We start from the raw sequence: 20,404 nt of genomic DNA on the forward strand, positions 1-20,404 counted from the left end.
AAAGAAACAGAGTAAAATTGTGGCATGAGAAATGTGCACTGCATTCTCAAATGAGGATCCTGAAATGTCACTATTGGAAAAGCCAGTTGGATTGCAGTGTGGGGGAAGAGTTAGGAATAGCTCAAGACCAGGTGCAGATTTGGAAATGAAATGATAGAGCTCTCCATGATTCCTAACTTGTAGAGCTAATTAAAACAAGTTCTAACTATCCAGGCTTTTAAATAGAAGCCTATAATGGATGCAGCATTCAGAACAGGGAACACACAGTAGCCCGATCCAGGGATTCCTGCTTATTTGTCCTCCTGGTGTCAAACTTCTTGTAGATGCTTATAACTGAGTCACTTTTAGAAAGATTTCCACCACCATCAGTTACCTGAAGATGAATTTAGGCCCCCATAGTCTGGAGAAGGCCTAGGAAAGCAGTGATATATAGTTTGTATATTTTTCTTTAATCAAAAAAGAAAAATAGCTAGCACCTTTAAACGTTTGCTTCCATTAAAACAAACAAACAAACCACACATTTCTAAAAGGATATTTTCTGCATTGAAACAAGAGAAGACACACACAAAATATTTTGAATTGCTCTGAATTCCACCACCAAAAAGATCTCCCTTATAAACATATGTGGTCTTTCTTTTCTTGATCTGATTGATTTGTCTCTTTATTTATTTATAATTTGTAGCAAGTGTGTGAAGTTGCCATGTCACTTTTTTTCTTTTCCTTATACTTGAAGGACCATGTCCAGACTTTTTATTTGTCTGACACTGTGCAGCAGTGACTTAACTAACTTCTCATTATTCTCATTCATTCATACTCTCTCCCTCTCTCATTTTCCCTCTGTGGTACAGTGTGAGAATCTGAGGGTGTGTTCATTTCTGCATGCAGTAGACTTTCCCTAAGACTAAGATTAGGGGATGCCTGGGTTCTTTCTTCTGAGATTTGTTTCATTGTCCTAGATCAGGGTTTTATAAGTGGTTGGGGCTGCACCCCATTTCCTTTAAGTAAGGGTGGAAGGAAAGAGTACCAATATACTTTGGACCAATTTCCAAATTCAGAAAGCAGCTGGGGGAATTTTATTTCTGGGAGCATCAACTTCCCTTTTTTTATTTTCCTCATTTTACCTGTAATTTAATTCAGTTCAGTCGCTCAGTCATGTCTGACTCTTTGCGACCCCATGAAGCACAGCATGCCAGGCCTCCCTGTCCATCACCAACTCCCGGAGTTCACCCAAACCCATGTCCATCAAGTCGATGATGCCATCCAACCATCTCATCCTCTTTCCTCCCCTTCTCCTCCTGCCTTCAATCTTTCCCAGCATCAAGGTCTTTTCCAATGAGTCAGCTTTTTGCATCAGGTGGCTAAAGTATTGGAGTTTCATCTTCAACATCAGTCCTTCCAATGAACACTCAGGACTGATCTCCTTTAGGATGGACAGGCTGGATCTCCTTGCAGTTCAAGGGACCCTTATGAGTCTTCTCCAACACCACAGTTCAAAAGCATCAATTCTTTGCTGCTCAGCTTTCTTTATAGTCCAATTCTCACACCCATACATGACTACTGGAAAAACCATAGCCTTGACTAGACAGACCTTTGTTGGCAAAGTAATGTCTCTGCTTTTGAATATGCTATCTAGGTTGGTCATAACTTTCCTCCCAAGGAGTAAGCATCTTTTATTTCCATGGCTGCAATCACCATCTGCAGTGATTTTGGAGCCCAGAAAAATAAAGTCAGCCACTGTTTCCCCATCTATTTGACATGAAGTGATGGGACCGGATGCCATGATCTTAGTTTTCTGAATGTTGAGCTTTAAGCCAACTTTTTCACTCTCCTCTTTCACTTTCATCAAGAAGCTCTTTTTAGTCTATCTTGTAGCAATTTCTACCATGGCTCTATTCAAGCAAAGATAGTTAATTATAGTTTGCTTTTCTGAATATCTGGGAACACAGTGAGAATATTAGGATTTAGTGAATGCACCACACTGACTTCTGAATTTGAAAGCACTTTGAATCTTATATGTGCTGGCTTTCTTCTCTAAAACCTTCCACTTCCCTCCAGAACCTATGTTTCATTCCTTGATTGTGTTATTGAAGCTAACATTGTAGCATTAAGCTCCTTTTTTCTTTTGTTTTATTGTTAATATATTTTTTATTTGTTTAACATATATACAGAGAGAGAGTCAGGATATATATATTCATTTATTTATTTATTTATAAAATGTGCTCTGCTTGTTAGGAATCAGGGAAGAGAATTTTATGTAACTTAGGAGTCCACGGTCTGGTAATAACAAATATTCTGGTGACTATCAAGAACCTTCATTCCAATAACAGTCCTCACAGATTTTTATTCTCCAATGTGCCCTTTTCATTAATATCAAAAAGAGAAATAGTTCCCCACTAAAACCACATTAGAGGAAAAAAAAAAAAACCACATTAGAACTGGGAAATTACGATCTAAGGCCCCAATTATATTCTTTTTTTTTTTAATTTAAATTTTATTTTATTTTAAACTTTACATAACTGTATTAGTTTTGCCAAATATTATATTCTTAAATCTTCTGACATTTTAAAAGTTAGGGATGTTTCTTTCTTTTTCAAGACTATCTAAGAAATTGACTTACAAAATACTAATTGCTCTTAAGAGCCTTGAAATAAATTACATTTTGCTTGGGCACCTTTTAGAACATATTGCCCTAACAAAGACCATAATAGAGTCTTAAGACGTAATAAATAGCCTGTCATTCTGTTACCTACTCTGACCAACACATTTAAGGAGACTTAATATCATGTATTTTTAAAATAACCATAATTAAGGGCATAATATAAATATCAAGATATCTGAGAAAAAATTTTAACCATTTTATGTTACAGAAACTAGAAAGGAATATATATTGTAAGTGGAAGATTTATAGAATGAGTAACATAATTCACAGAGGCTAACACAAGTCAATGATGACTGCTAGGTACTGAACTAAGGAGAGATATTAATGCATCTAAATAGTAAAACTTAGAAACAACCTAAAAATCCAACTTGATGAAAGTGAAAGAGGAGAGTGAAAAAGTTGGCTTAAAACTCAATGTTCAGAAAACTAAGATCATGGATCTGGTCCCATCACTTAATGGCAAATAGATGGGGAAGCAATGGAAACAGTGACAGACTTTATTTTGGGGGGGCTCCAAAATCACTGCAGATGGTGACGGCAGCCATGAAATTAAGAAACACTTGCTCCTTGGAAAAAAAGTTATGACCAACCTAGACAGCATATTAAAAAGCAGAGACATTACTTTGCCAACAAAGGTCTGTCTAGTCAAAGCTATAGTTTTTTCCAGTAATTCTGTATGATTGCAAGAGTTGGACTATAAGGAAAGCTGAGCACTGAAGAATTGATGCTTTCAACTGTGGTGTTGGAGAAGACTCTTGAGAGTCCCTTGAACTGCAAGAAAATCCAACCAGTCCATCCTAAAGGAAATAAATCCTGAATATTCATTGGAAGGATTGACACAGAAGCTGAAACTCCAATACTTTGGCCACCTGATGTGAAGAACTGACTCATTGGAAAAGACCCTCATGCTGGGAAAGATTGAAGCAGGCAGAGAAGGGGACGACAGAGGATGAGATTGTTGGATGGCATCACCGACTCAATGGACATGAGTTTGAGTAAACTCCAGTAGCTGGTGACGGACAGGGAGGTCTGGCATGCTGCAGTCCATGGGGTTGCAAAGAGTCAGAAACAACTGAATGACTGAACTGAACTGAAATATCCAACAATAGTGAAATGTGTCAATAAACTTTGTAATGTCAACATAATGGAGTGTTGATATTGTTCAGTCTCTAGTCATGCCCTACTCTTTGTGACCCCGTAGACAGCAGCATGCAAGGCCTTCCTGTTCTCCACCATCTCCCAAAGCTTGCTTAAACTCAAGTCCATTGAGTCTGTGATACCATCCAACCATCTCATCCTCTGTTGCTTTTTCTAATGAGTCAGCCCTTTGCATAGTGGCCAAAGTATTGGAGCTTCAGCTTCAACATCAGTCCTTCCAATGAATATTCAGGGTTGATTTCTTTAGGATTGACTAGTTTGATTTCCTTGCAGTCCAAGAGACTCTCAAGAGTCTCCTCCAATATCACAGTTCAAAAGCATCAATTCTTCAGCGCTCAGCTTTCTTTATGGTCCAACTTCCACATCCATACATGACTACTGGGAAAAAAAAAAAAAAAAAAGCTTTGACTAGATGAACCTTTGTCATGATAATAATGTCTCGGCTTTTTAATATGCTGTTTAGGTTGGTCATAACTTTTCTTCCAAGGAGCAAGCTTCTTTTAATTTCATGGTTTCAGTCACCATTGCAGTGATTTTGTAGCCCAAGAAAATAAAGTCTATCACTGTTTCTATTGTTTCCGCATTTGCTTGCCTTGAAGTGATGGGACTGGATGCCATGATTTTCATTTTATGAATGTTGAGTTTTAAGCCAACTTTTTCAGTCTCCCCTTTCACCTTCATCAAGATGTCCTTTAGTTCTTCAGTTTCTGCCATAAAAAGGGTGTAATCTGCATATCTGAGGTTATTGATATTTCTCTCCGCAATCTTGATTCCAACTTGTGCTTCATCAAACCCAGCATTTCATATGATGTACTCTGCATTAAAGTTAAATAAGCAGGGTGACAATATACAACCTTGACATACTCCTTTCCCAAATTTGAAGCAGTCCATTGTCCCATGTCCAGTTCTAACTGTTGTTTCTTGACCTGCATATAGGTTTTGCAGGAGGCAGAAAAGGTGGTCTGGTATTCCCATCTCTTGAAGAGTTTTCCACAGTTTGTTGTAATCCACACAATCAAAGGCTTTGGCATAGTCAATAAAGCAGAAGTAGATGTTTTTCTGGAACTCTCTTGCTTTTTTGATGATCCAGTGGATGTTGGCAATTTGATCTCTGGTTCCTCTGCCTTTCCTAAATCCAGGTTGAACATCTGAAAGTTCATAGTTCACATAGTATTGAAACCTGGCTTGGAGAATTTTGAGCATAACTTTGCTAGCATGTGAGATGAGTGCAATTGTGCAGTAGTTTGAGCATTCTTTGGCATTGCCTTTCTTTAGGATTGAAATGAAAACTGATCTTTTCCAGTCCTGTGGCCACTGCTGCTTTCAAATTTGCTGGCATATGGAGTGCAGCACTTTCACAGCATCATCTTTCAGGATTTGAAATAGCTCAGCTGGAATTCCATCACCTCCACTAGCTTTGTTCATAGTGATGCTTCCTAAGGCCCGCTTGACTTCGCATTCCAGGATGTCTGGCTCTATTTGAGTGATCACACCATTCTGGTTATCTGGGTCAAGAAGATCTTTCTTTGTACAGTTCTTCTGTGTTCTTGCCACCTCTTCTTAATATCTTCTGCTTCTGTTAGGTCCATACCATTTCTATCCTTTATCTTGCCCATCTTTACATGGAATGTTGCCTTGATATCTCTGATTTTCTTGAAGAGATCTCTAGTCTTTCCCATTCTATTGTTTTCCTCTATTTCTTTGCATTGATCACTGAGGAAGAATTTTTTTATCTCTTCTTGCTAATCTTTGGAACTCTGCATTCAAATGGGTATATCTTTCCTTTTCTCCTTTGCCTTTAGCTTCTCTTCTTTTCTCAGCTATTTGTAAGGCCTCCTCAAAGAACCATTTTTCCTTTTCACATTTATTTTTCTTGGGGATGATCTTGATCCCTGCCTCCTGTACAATGTCATGAATCTTTGTCCATAGTTCTTCAGTCACTCTGTCCATCAGATTTAATCCCTTGAATCCATTTGTTACTTCCACTGTAATCATAAGGGATTTGATTTAGGTCATACCTAAATGGCCTAGTGGTTTTCCCTACTTTCTTCAATTTTAGTCTGAATTTGTCAATAAGGAGTTCATGATTTGAGCTGTAGTCAGTTCCCAGTCTTTTTTTTTTTTTTTTTTTTCTGACTGTATAGTGCCTCTCCATCTTTGGCTGCAAAGAATATAATCAATCTGATTTTGTTATTGATCATCTGGTTATGTCCATGTGTAGAGTCTTCTCTTGGATTGTTGGAATAAGGTGTTTGCTATGACCAGTGCATTCTCTTGGCAAAACTCTGTTAGCCTTTGCCCTGCTTCATTTTATACTCCAAGGCCAAATTTGCATATTACTCCAGGTATCTCTTGACTTCCCACTTTTGCATTCCAGTCCCCTATAATGAAAAGGACATTTTTGGGGGTGTTAATTCTAGAAGATCATCATAGAACCATTCAACTTCAGCTTCTTCAGCATTACTTGTGGGGCATAGACTTGGATTACTACGATATTGAATGAGTTGCCTTGGAAACAAATAGAGATCATTCTGTCGTTTTTGAGGTTGCATCCAAGTGCTGACTTTTGGACTCTTTTGTTGACTATGATGGCTACTCCATTTCTGCTAAGGGATTCTTGCCCACAGTAGTAGATATAAAGGTCATCTGAGTTAAATTCACCCATTCCAGTCCATTTTAGTTCATTGATTCCTAAAATATTCACTCTTGCCATCTCCTGTTTGACCACTTCAAATTTATCTTGATTCGTGGACCTAACATTCCAGGTTCCTACGCAATATTATTCTTTATAGCATTGGACTTTACTTCCATACCAGTAACACCCACAACTTGTTTTGTTGTGGGTGTTGTGTGTGTTGTGGTGTGTTGTTTTTGCTTTGGCTCCATCTCTTCATTCATTTTGGAGTTGTTTCTCTAATGTTCTCTAGCAGCATATTGGGCACTACCGACCTGGGGAGTTCATCTTTCCATGTCATATCTTTCTGCCTTTCATACTGTTCATGGGATTTTCAAGGCAGGAATACTGAATTGGTTTGCCATTTCCTTCTCCAGTGGACCATGTTTTGTCAGAACCTTCCACCATGACCCGTCCTGGGTGGCCCTACATGGCATGTCCCATAGTTTCATTGAGTTAGACAAGGCTGTGGTGCATGAGATCAGTTTGAATATCCTCTTCTATCACAACAGTATTCCTAATCTTTTTGGCATGCCTCTTTTAAATCTTCTCTTTATCCCACAATGATTATCTTCAGTTCCATAAGACAGTTCTTCCTATAACATGGTTTCCAAACCCCAATAGCTCAGGGCCTCCACCTTTAGAAATCATGATGAAATGTACCATTAACATATTGGTTAATCTGGGAACTGTTTTTCCCACCATCTCCTTCCTTGTATGGTTCTGAGTGAATGCACCCAAAAGGGGAACTTGCATAAGATTCACAAAGCAGGAGGAAATAGAAGTCATTATTTCTAAAGGTCTTAGCAGGCAAATACAGTGATGAAAAGATACAGAAGTGCTTCTAGCATTTCACTTTGCTCTCATGCTTGACCTCTGTACCAAATTTAGGTCTTTTTCTTGATTGCAAATCCTTCTTCCTCAGAACAGCCCTAGCCCACCACTAGTCAGTTACTTGGCAGAAGACACAATGAGGTAGTAACAAGGAACAACCAGTGCTATTCCATAAAAGTATAATGTAAAACACATAAACAATTTAAAATTTTCTAGCCGAATTAAAAAGGTAAAAAGAAACAGGTCAATTTTATATACATATATATGAGTGTGTATATATTAATATATAATATAATATATACACATATTATATATGTATATGTATGTATATATATACCCATTCTCCATGACATGCAGGATCTTAGTTCCCCAATTAGGGATCAAACCCACACCCCCTGCAGTGGAAGCACAGAGTCTCAACCACTGAACCACCAGGAAAATCCCCAAGTCAATTTTAATGATGTATTTCATATAACCCAACATAGCTAAAATGTACTGCTTTAACACACAGACAATATTAAACATGATTAAACAGTAAGGAGGCCAATATTGCAAAAAACCACCAATGACATGGAAGATAATAGGGGACAAGGTAAAAATACAACCAAGAACCAGTTCATACAGGGCACTGTAGACCATGATAATGGTGTGAGATTTTGTAAGGTGTAATGAGACTTCCAAGCAGAGGAATGGCATGAGCTGACTTACACTGTTGAAAATGACTCTGATGCTCAGTGGAGAATAGACCAAGAGGAGAAACCCAGATGCAGAGTGAAGTTAGGAGGCTTTTTCAATGACCTAGATGAAAGATGATGGGGGCTTGGACTAGGATCATGTTATAAAAATAGTAAGATATTGAAAATCTGTGATATATTTTCAGGGTAGAATAACAAAATCTGCCCATATTTGAATATGTAATGTGAGAGAGGGAAGAAAGACTTTACGGATGGTGTCTATCTTTTAGGGTTAAGTACTTAGAAATCATAATGCCATTTACCATGAGAAGGAAGGCTAAGAAAAAAATGTTTATTTTGTTTGGTTCTATCATAAAATATGACTTTAAATATTGATTCTTCCTTTGTCATTTTGATAAGCATATCTTTATCTAAATCACAGGTATAAATCTTGAACTGAGAGCTAATTATAGAGTTTATAGTTCCATTCCCCTTAATACCCAAGCATTAACATTACATCTAAAATATAGTTAATTCATCTTACTCTACTACTTATTATCAAAAAATGCTTTTACACACCTTGCTCATAAGTATAAAATTCATTCATTGCTATGTGTCATTTATTGCATTACTTTGACCTCCCAAATTAGAAACCTCATTTCTTTCTCCCCTGTTTAGCCTGGACCACTATTTCAACAGATCTTGCCTATATCCTCTAGTTCCTCAACTCTTGTCCTTCCAGCTCATCTGAGTCACCAGTCCCTAACCTATGATTAATCCAACCATCTGCTTACTCAACAGATACTTCAAAGCTGCCAAACACTGCTGGAGAAAAACTGTGTAACTGGATTGCTTGGACTTTTCACATATTTACCACCTCCAACCTCAACTTGGTCCTCAGTATTGCTGGGCACCACTCTCATTTGCCTCTGTTGAGATATCTTCCCCACTGACTAAGGTTACCATTTTATGTTTTTGTACTCCTCTTCAACCTTCCACTTTTATATGCAGGAGGAAAAAGTACTGCTTTCTAGAAAACCAAATGAAATACTCCAGGTAATTAATTTATTCCAATTTTCTCCTCCAGATACAACATTATATATTATATATAATTAATATGTATTAATATATACTTATAATTATATATTAATACCCATCCTCATCCACCACGTTCAACCTGGGCCTTGTATTCATCTCCAAACATTCTTCCAGATCCTGTTACATCATTGAATTTCCCCTGTTCATTGACTGCTTTTTCTTCCTCAATAAATATGCTTCAGTCTCCTCTCATCCTAAAGAAAATCTTCTGCTCTCCTTGGTTCCTCTCAAGCTAGTAAGCTGATCTCTGTCCTTCTTTCACTGCAGAGTTCATTAGAAAGTTTTATAATCTGCTATAATCACATCCCTCTACTGAATCCCTTCTTCCCCAAGGCATCAGTAACCTGTCAGTCTTAAATTCAATAATCTATTTCACTTCTTTGTCCCATTTAGCATCTGTATAGCTTTTAATGCTGTTGATCATAGTCTTTCTTGAATCTCTCAACTCTTAGATCCTGGCCCTGATTCCTCTGATCAGTTCTAGATTTTCTTGATTGATTCTTCTTCACGATCACTTGAGGATGGTACTTTGAGTCCTTCCTACACACTTTCTTTTCTTCTCATGCTCATTCCTCTCCTTGAGTGATAGGATCCACCCAGACAGTCTACTTTCACTTACTGTGACAGCCAAGCAAATAGGCTGCTCAAATCTACTGTGAGAAGCAACGGTGACTGACAGCCCTAGCTGACTCCCTTACAGGTCAGCCACTACATCTGCACTCAGGCCAGGCTTCTGTGGGCTACTCCCAGCCAATGACTGAATATGGTTAGATTTGAAAGCAGGCCCAGCTATGCAGCCCACAGGACTCAGTTTTGGCTCTAGGACTCCCTTCAGCCTGGAGAGAACATTCTTGGGATTGCACTTCCATCTTGGACTCTGCCCGAACAAACCTCCTTCCTCCCACTTCTTATATCACAGATGTCAAACTAGCATTGTGGCCTAAGGGTCTCCCTGTCTTCCTCTTCATGAGTGTTTCCCCCAATCATTCTGTTGCATTCTTGATTCTGTCTTGGCAACTATCTCTTAGAAGACCAGATTTAACATATCTGCACACCAGCTGGCTCAGACGGTAAAGCGTCTGTCTGCAATGCAGGAGACCCCGGTTCAATCCCTGGGTTGGGAAGATCCCCTGGAGAAGGAAATGACAGCCCACTCCAGTATTCTCGCCTGGAAAACCCCATAGACTGCAGAGCCTGGTAGGCTACTGTCCATTGGGTCGCAAAGAGTTGGACACAACTAAGCAACTTCACTTTCACACCAGCAGCTGATGAATATACCTCAAAGTTCTGCCTTGAACTTAAAACTCATATATAAACTGCTTTCTCAATAACGTCTCCCAGGTGATTCAATGTATCTCAAATGTAATACATATTATATTAAATTCCTTATTTTGCCATACAACATATTCCTTTCCAGCAATTCTTGCCTTGTGTGGTCACACCATCTTCTATCTTCTGCTGATAACCTCCTCTTCCATGTGTTCAACTCAGACATTTATTAAACTGTTTGGGATATGTGCCATGTCAGTTATGGACTCTGGCTTTCAGTCATGCCTCCCTCCAATTCTGTATTCACAAAAGGCTTTCACAAACTAGCTCCATCATATCTTTGCTGCTTTATCACTGTCACGTCCTCATTCATCCATCATTCCGCCCATCATTTCTCCCTCTCAACCAAATAAATATCCTGAACTTGCTCATGGCTCTGAATCGCTGAAGGTACTATTTTATCATCCCCAAATTTCTCTGTTGCTCAACTTCTACATGTTTTTCAAGGTGTAACTCAAATGCTACTCAGTGAAGCTCCATTCCCAAACCAGCTACCACCATAGACAAAGATAGAAAACATTTCCTCTTTATTATCTTGGTATGCTGTATAGACTGCAATTACAGTATCCCTTCTTATATTTTGCTACAATTATGTATGTATTATGTATGTATTTCCAAATAGGAAAATAGTATGTCAATGCTGTTTATTGTCACTGTGCTTATTTAACTTATATGCAGAGTACATCATGAGAAACGCTGGGCTGGAGGGAGCACAAGCTGGAATCAAGATTGCTGGGAGAAATATCAATAAGCTCAGATATGCAGATGACACCACTCTTATGGCAGAAAGTGAAGAAGAACTAAAGAACCTCTTGATGAAAGTGAAAGCGGAGAGTGAAACAGTTGCCTTAAAGCTCAACATTCAGAAAACGAAGATCATGGCATCTGGTTCCATCACTTCATGGCAAATTGATGGGGAAACAGTGGAAACAGTGTCAGACTTTATTTTCTCGGGTTACAAAATCACTGCAGATGGTGACTGCAGCCATGAAATAAAAAGATGCTTGCTCCTTGGAAGAAAAGTTATGACCAACCTAGACAGAATGTTAAAAAACAGAGACATTCTTTGGCAACAAAGGTCTGTCTAGTCAATGCTATGGTTTTTCCAGGTGTCATGTATGGATGTGAGAGTGGGACTATAAAGAAAGCTGAGCGCTGAAGAATTGATGCTTTTGAACTGTGGTGTTGGAGAAGACTCTTGAGGGTCCCTTGGACTGCAAGGAGATCCAACCAGCCATCCTAAAGGAAATCAGTCCCGAATGTTCATTGGAAGGACTGATGTTGAAGGTGACACTCCAATACTTGGGCCACCTGATGCAAAGAACTGACTCAATGGAAAGGCCCTAATGCTGGGAAAGATTGAAGGCAGGAGGAGAAGGGGACAACAGAGGATGAGGTGGTTGGATGGCATCACCAACTCAATGGAAATGAGTTTGAGTAAACTCTGGGAGTTGGTGATGGACAGGGAGGCCTGGCATGCTGCAGTCCATTGGGTTGCAAAGAGTCAGACACTACTGAGCGACTGAACTGAACTAAACTGATGTATATATTCTGTCCTTTCACTAAGACTCTGAAGCCATGAACCATGTATTATTAGTCTATATCTGTCCAATTCCTTGAATGGTACTTCCATCATAGTAGATATTCAGTAAATATTTGTGGAATTAACTGAAGCAACAAAGAAATTAAGTTATATTGATTGGACTTTTCTTGAGAAATGCATACTAACTTTTAATGATTATTTCAGTGTTGCTTGAAAATAATCTGTTTTGTTCACTGTCTCCATCAAAACAGATAGGTTTGAGGCCATTAATCAAAATTCAAATAAAAATCCAAGGCTAATGTATCATTTTCTTAAATAAGGAAGAGTCATGCTAGACATACATAATCACATTTGAGCAAAGCAAACTGCTGATATTATGTAGGTGTTTAGGGAAGAGTTTGTTTTGAGATGTGTTTGTTACTGAGGTAAGACTATGGTGTCCGTGTTAGAAACTGACACAAGTACTCTACAAATATTTACTGAATATCTACTATGATGGAGGCACTTTTGTGTTGGATACAAAAGTGCATTCTGTGTTGGTTACAGAAGAAGAATGGGTGGATGTCAGCCTTAGAGTTGTGTTCAGGTTATTGAGTCTGCCACAGATGTAGTGATTTCTTAGAACCATGGCTATGAAACAATTATTGACTAGACAGGTGTAAAGACATTTCAGTTGGATGTTTATGTGATACAATAGATTGGTTTTTACTAGGAGTGTGAGGGGACTTTTTTAATATCCTCAGGTATTATGAGGATACTTGTATTCAGATTTCTTACCTTAGTTCATGATCTTTAGATTCTCTAATATACTCTAGGCTCACAAAATCATAGATACACATGCCTTGTTCCTACAACCAGTTAATTAGATATAGGAATATCATAATAAATGTCACAGTTTGGTGTCACATAGTTTTCCCTGGAGGGTTTATCATTTGGTTAGAGGATAGATCAATGAAAATATTCATGCAGAGAACTCTGAATTGGGAACAATCCATAAAGCTGCTTTCATTTCATTTGTTGTTGTTGTTTTGTTTTGTTTTGTTCATAATAAGAAGCTCAAGAGCTGTAACACAGGAATTCATTGCTGAGTCAGCTGTTTTGAAAGTTCTTCTTAAGAAGTGCAGACAGCAGAAAGGATAAGTGCGCCCACACATATGAAACCTGTGTTAATTACTTTTTACATATTATCAATTAATCTCCAAAACCAAGTAGGTGTTCTTATGTCCATTTCTATGGGGGGTGGGGGGGAAGGGAACTTAAAGGGGTTTAATAAATTTTTTAACCTCATGAAGCTTGGAAGTGACAAAATTAGAAGTCGAATCCAGATTTCTATTTCAATAGCCAAAAAAATTCCTCCCTGTATCATACTGTGGCTCAGACAGTAAAGAATCTGCCTGCAATGTGGGAGACCCAGGTTCAATCCCTGGGTTAGGAAGATCCCCTGGAGAAGGGAGGGGCTAGCCACTTCAATATTCTTGCCTGGAGAATTCCACAGAGGGGCCTGGCAGGCTGCAGTCCATGGGGTCACAAACTGAGCACTAACACTTACATAGCATACTTCCTGTCACAAACAAAAGTTGAGTACCTCAGTTTCAAAGAAATTAGTCTGGGGACAGCATACAGTGGAAATTGGAAAAAAATCTCTACAGTCATCCTAACCTGGAACAGTTATGCTAAATGTATATTTCTCACTGGCTGTTGTTTTGTATTTTCTTTAATTATCACTCACAAAGCAAAAACTAAATATTCTTAAATTTAGAAAGTTACCCAATTTCCATATTCCAGCTATTCTCATACAAACGTGTGCTGTGCAGAAAGCCACCCTAGAAGAGAGTGTGGTATAATTAGGTTCCAGTGGGTGTATAGAAATGGTTACTTCAGCATATTCACATTTCAGAAAAGAGTCTATATGATTCAGTAGTCCATCTCTCTATCTACACCATGCATTTTTAAATGAGTGAAATAAACATACAAATCTCTATAAAACAAATCAAAATATGAAAAACACACATGTCTAGCTTACATTTATTGGGGTTTTCTATGAGTCTTATGGGTTACTAAGCACTAACTTAAAACAAAAATAGGGTCATAGAAAGAGAAGAATGAGTTAATATTTTTTAAATGCGTGCAAGGAAATCCTATTCACTAACTTTGGACAGATAACAAATTCAACCATTTTAAATTATATTTAAGAACAAAGGTTTGGTTTTACTTTTAGTGATACAATTATAATTCAGATTGACTTTTTATATTTTTGATTGCAAAAAACAGGAGTGGACAGGATAAAACAATTGAGTATACATAAGCTGAAAATCAAATTGGACTATCAGAAGCATAACTTTTTCTTGAAACTAAGCCAATCAAGTAACTTCTTTTGTGAATATTAAAAAATAAAGCATTGATTATTGGCCTTTAATGTGACCTTATAGAAGATACACTATTTTCATTAAATTGTTTTGTATAGCTATGTTGAATATACAGGTACCTTTAGAATTTCAACAAGTTTTATTGACAGTGAGTGACAAACATTGCACAGCATATTCAATATTAAATAAAAATTCTAGTTTGCTAAACTATTTTATTTATTTTTGAATAGGTAATAACATGTAGCAGAGAACACAAAGAGTAAAAGTTTCTCCTAAATCTGTCCTCCTGCACCCTAGTTCCCAATGAAGGGAACTAATATTAAATACTATGGTTCAAGAAAATTCCTCTGAAATGAAGACTTGGATCTGTATATTGAGTATTGAGTGGCTCCACCTTTTATTCCCCCAAATCAATCTAGAACAGTTGACTATGAGACATATCCTAGTAAAATCATTAAACTTTAAAAATGAAAGAACCCTTTGGGTTTCTAGGCAAAAAAATCAGAAGGAAAAGAAATTCAGGTTGGCATCAAATTTATTGTCATCAAGAATCAAACCAAGAAAGCAGTGCAAAACTCCATCAACTTCCTTCAACTTGAAGGAAGGGGTAAACATTTTATACAGGGCCAAGCTGTTCTTTGAAATTAACACTACCCAGGAGTCTTTCCTGGGAAATCTACTAACAGATGAATTTCACTTAACATAGAGATGATTAAGGAAACTAGACAAAGGACTAGTAATGAGGATTAAATATACAGTTGACCATTGACCATTGCAGATGTTAGGTGTGCAGATTATCTGATGTAATTTCACAGGCAGCTGTCCAAAGCCAGGTCCACATCCACAGATTCAACTATCCCTGGATATTCATATATTTAGTGGGAGATTTTTTTTAAAAAGTACATGTAAAAGGACCACAATTCAAATTGATTCAAGAGTCAGCTATTCTTAATTGTAGATCTAAACTATAATAAGTGAGAATGAGAAAGAAAAATTATTATATATTCTTTGCTCTGTCAAAGTAACATACAAAAAAACATAAAAAAATAAAATTTGAGAGATAAAAATGTGAGAAAAAGAGAAAAGAGTATATTCTCATTGAATGCTGCAAAGTAATAAGTTGAAACAAAAGGAAATTATCTGAAGTTGACAATATAGCTGACATCCTACCAAGGAGGAAGGGGACTAAGAGTGTTAGATAAAAGCATTAAGATAAGATAATAATTATGTTGAATATATGTCTTCTTAAACCCAAGAAAACATAAAAGAAAAAGTTTAATTAAAAAGCAAAGAAAATAGACTATTTAATGAAATTCATACAGGCTGGATGAAGCACAAACTGTGATCAAGATTACAATGAGAAATATCAATAACCTCAGATACGCAGATGATACCACCCTTATGGCAGAAAGTGAAGAACTAACGAGCCTCTTGATGAAAATGAAAGAAGAGAGGGAAAAAGTTGGCTTAAAACTCAACATTCAGAAAACTAAGATCATGACATCTGGTCCCATCACTTCATGGCATATAAATGGGGAAACAATGGAAACAGTGAGAGATTTTATTTTTCTGGGCTCCAAAATCACTGCAGATGGTGATTGCAGCCATGAAATTAAAAGACACTTGCTCCTTGGAAGAAAAGCTATGACCAACCTAGACAGCATATTAAAAAGCAGAGACATTGCTTTGCCAACAAAGGTCCATCAAAAACAAAAACCAAGGCTATGGTCTTTCCAGTAGTCATGTATGGATGTGAGAGTTGGATTATAGGAAAGCTGAGCACAGAAGAACTGCTGCTTTTGAACTGTGGTGTTGGAGAAGACTCTTGAGACTCTCTTGGACTGCAAGGAGATCAAATCAGTCAATTCTGATGGAAATCAGTCCTGAATATTCATTGGAAGGTCTGATGCTGAAGCTAACACTCCAATACTTTGGCCACCTGATATGAAGAACTGGAAAAGACACTGATGCTGAGAAAGACTGAAGGCAGGAAGAGAAGGGGATGACAGAGGATGAGATGGTTGGATGGTATAACCAACTCGATAAGCATGAGTTTGAGCAAGCTCCCGGTGTTGATGATGGACAGGGAAGCCCAGAGTGCTGCAGTCCATGGGGTCGCAAAGAGTTGGGCACGACTGAGCAACTGAACTGAACTGAATGAGAGTCACATAGTAAACACAGTTTGATGTTACAATTCATCATATCAATAAATGTAGATAGGCTCAACTTACCTATTAAAAAAAAAAAAAACTTTAGGTCAGCTTACAGATCAAAACCAGAAGAAGGAATATTCTTCAAGCCACCTAATTTTATTCCTTCCTAAAGTCATTGTCATTGCTCTGTGTTTTCTGGTGCTGAGCATTTGTCAATATTGAATTTGTTTATACTATAAATTGCAAAATACATTTTTAATCCCTCAAATCTTACTGCTTCAAATTCAGTTCTTCTAAAGAATGTAGCATTGGATATTTATAAGAGAAAAAAAGGAGCAAGTGTTGGGCTTTGAGGGGAAAAAATCCAGTGTATAATGCATTTTATTATTAAATGCTAAGTGTTTCCAGGCTTTCTCTTTCCATTTCTTATGGACTTGCATCATGTTTTTTAAGATAATATGTAAAAGATTAAAGATAAATAAACAAACATGTCAGGAAAAGGTATTTATCTAGTGAAAATTATTTTAAAGTGCTTTCATTTCCTTGCTGTGTAATCACAGGCAAATCACTAATCTCGGTCTCGTCTAGAATTCTGCATCCTTCCTACATTGCAGATAATGAAAATTAAGCTATTTTGAAAGCCAGTTGATAACAAGTATATAGCACCGCTGCTCACAATCATATCTTACAAAATCTTCACTGACTTTTAGATTAAATAATATTACCATATGGAAAAATCAGAACATATAGATAGGGAAAAAACAATAATTAAATCAGTCCTTCTACCACAACACTGTTGCAGATATTTCTATGTATAACCATCTGTATTTACTCTCTCATCATCCTGGAAAAGAAATCTGTCCAACAGCCAAGACTGCATGCAGCCTGCTGCCCCTTCTCCATCTCTTTGATTTGTAAACGGAGATGAAAAATGGGGCTGGGAAGGACTTGAATCTGGGAGGGAAAAATCAGAGCAAAGCTCTGGTTATGTCATAGGCACTATCACCTGTGTATGGAGAAGGAAATGGTAGCCCATTCTTCCTGGAGAATTCCATGGACAGAGGTGCCTAGTGGGCTACAGTCCATGAAGTCACAAAGAGTCAGACACCACTGAGTGCCTTTCACTTTCACTTCACCTTTAGTGTAGCTTTTACTAGGCCACAAGGTTAAAGGCCAAAATAAAAAGTGTTCTTAAATAAATTATAATCTACTTGGAATTTTAATAGGGACTCATTTGTAACCCCCTAGTTTTCTATTTATATCATAGAATCAGAGATAATATATTTCTCTAAAATACTGATGCATATGATTTTTCAAATTATGAATATATTCAATGCAAAAAATTAGATGACACAGAAACATACAAACAAAAGGAAATTAACACTCCCCATTTATGACCCCACACTGCCACCATATTTTACATCAACAAATCATTTTGATGTGTTTTTAGTGACCAATAAAGCTTACCTTCAAGTGCAAGTATCAGCACATTGCCTAGAGAGGAAATAGACCAGTAACCTATCCATGTGTCTCCTCACTCCTCTCCTTAGTAAAGTCAACTAGGATTAGTCCTTAACCACAATTAACATTTTAATAATTTTATTTATTTATAATTAAGACTGTGCTGGGTCTTCCTTGCTGTGTGCATTTTTCTCTAGTTGCAACAAGTAGGGTCTACTTTCCAGTTGCAGTGTGAGGGCTTCTCACTGTGGTGGCTTCTCTTGGGTTGCTGAGCATGGGCGCTAGGGTTTCAGTAGCTGCGGCACACAGGCTTAGTTATTCCATGGCACGTGGGGTCCTTCTGGCCCAGGAATCGAACCCATGTCTCCTGCATTGACAGATGGATTCTTTACCACTGAGCCACTTGGGAAGCCCCTTAATGACAATTATAGTGTATCATGGCTGAGTAGTAAGTATTAAATGTCTAAGTGCTAATTGTTCCAGCTAACTGGAACAGTGATAAATAACTGACCAGTGATAAAAATTAATCTGGTTACTAAACATCCTTCTCTCACAATTATAACAACTTCCTTATCTCCACATACTGATATTTATTTGAATTGGACCAGATGATCCTTGAGTTTCCTTCTAGTACAAAGATGTGGATGACAAATCTGTGAAAAATAATGTAAAAGGAAACTAAGACATGTACTGTAAATAAGTTAGCTTTTAGTGAGATTTTTCTTAGTTATCAGAAAATCAATTCAAGCCTTCCCATCTAGTGTGTTTTGACATTTATTCTTTTGATATAAAGTTAGTTACCATGCAAGAGCAGATTCTTAATAATTGATGTTGTTTACTTTGAATGTGATTACTCATAGAAGGCTGGAGAAATGAATCAATACTTGCTTAGCTTCTCCAAAATAAATCAGAGTTAATTGTTAAAGTAATGCATGTTAATTTAGCCTGTCAAATTAATTTCCCAGCACCTTCTTATGCTACAAGAGTCTTAATTAAGAAATAACTAATGTTACTTTCCCTTATTACAGGTATTGCTGAGCCACTGGCTCTGAACAAAGTCTTTTGACTCCTTTGATGTATGTGATTTAAAGAACACCAGAGAAAATCTACAAAATATTAGCTATACTGTGCATTTGAAAGTGACTTCAGTTTGCAGAGTGATTCTATTTTCTTTCTGCAAACTGTGTTCTGTCTTCAGGATGCAATGTGGGCCTCCTATGAAGCTGTGTGGAGTTTCAGTACTGTGTGGAGTCCTTCAGAGTGTTCAGTCCCAAGTTTCACAATTTTAGGAGGTTCACTGACACCCTTTTTCTGAAAGAGAAATGGGAGTGATGAAGTCTATGGAAATTACAATAAGAGGAAAGTCTGAAGAAATAGGGAATATTTAATCTAATAAAAGATGAAGGGATTGATACATGTATATGTATAGCTGAGTCCCTTCACCACTCACCTGAAGCTATCACCTTGTTAATGCTATACCCCAATACAAAATATAAGTTGGGAACACATGTATACCTGTGGCGGATTCATTTTGATATTTGGCAAAACTAATACAATTATGTAAAGTTTAAAAATAAAATTTAAAAAATAAATAAATAAAAAAGATGAAGGGATATAACAATGAGAACATCCTCTCCTGTTTGAATGTACGTTACAAGGTAGAGGGCTTTATTTTGCATCTTATTTAGGTGGCAGAATTAGCACTGGTGATTGATAATTACAAGGAGGTATATAAAGATTTAACATAAGAAACATTTGATGATAGAAAGGGCTCCCTTACCCACGACTGAACTTCCCGGAATATGCATCCCATGAAGGAACACTTCTGAGGGGCAGGGGCTGATGCTGAAGGACAGTTCTCTAAGTCTCACAGTCTCAGTGTTTCGAGTGTACCAAACAAGGGGAAGCCACTCCTTCTTAGTCCAGCCCACACTTTGACTCTTGTTATCCACATTAAATGCACATTTTAAAACTCCAAAAGACAGGGACTTGTTGAAAGTCCTTATAGTCCCCCATTACATGTCAAATCATGCTTAAGAATTACTCATTGCCAGTCTATGTTGTTGGAGAAGGCAATGGCACCCCACTCCAGTACTCTTGCCTGGAAAATCCCATGGAAGGAGGAGCCTGGTGGGCTGCAGTCTCTGGGGTCGCACAGAGTCGGACACGACGGAAGCAACTTAGCAGCAGCAACAGTCTATGTTGTTGTTCGGTCACTAGGTCAGGTCTGATGCTTTGCGACCCAGTGGACTACAGCAGGCTAGGCTTCCTTGTCCTTCACCTTCTTCTGGAGTTTGTTAAAACTCCTGTCCATTGAGTCAGTGATGCTATCTAACCATCTCTTCTGCTGCCTCTCCCTTCTCCTCCTGCCCTCAATCTTTCCTAGCATCAGGGTCTTTTCCAATGAGTCGGCTCTTTGCACCAGGTGGTCAAAGTATTGAATAGAGCTAGCCAT

The 20,404-nt window shown here is 37.7% G+C and overlaps 1 protein-coding gene across 1 annotated transcript in view; it reads left to right on the forward strand.

The window, feature by feature from the left end:
• Window positions 1-19,527, forward strand: part of LOC129644008 (uncharacterized) — a 416,390-nt gene extending 396,863 nt beyond the window's left edge. Inside the window, exon 8 of the transcript XR_008710655.1 lies at window positions 18,978-19,527. The gene's annotated coding sequence lies outside the window, so the exon portion shown is untranslated. The remainder of the gene's footprint in view (window positions 1-18,977) is intronic.
• Window positions 19,528-20,404: the final 877 nt, after the last annotated feature.

Source organism: Bubalus kerabau, chromosome 2 (genome assembly GCF_029407905.1).
Source record: "Bubalus kerabau isolate K-KA32 ecotype Philippines breed swamp buffalo chromosome 2, PCC_UOA_SB_1v2, whole genome shotgun sequence".
Classification (NCBI taxonomy): domain Eukaryota; kingdom Metazoa; phylum Chordata; class Mammalia; order Artiodactyla; family Bovidae; genus Bubalus; species Bubalus kerabau.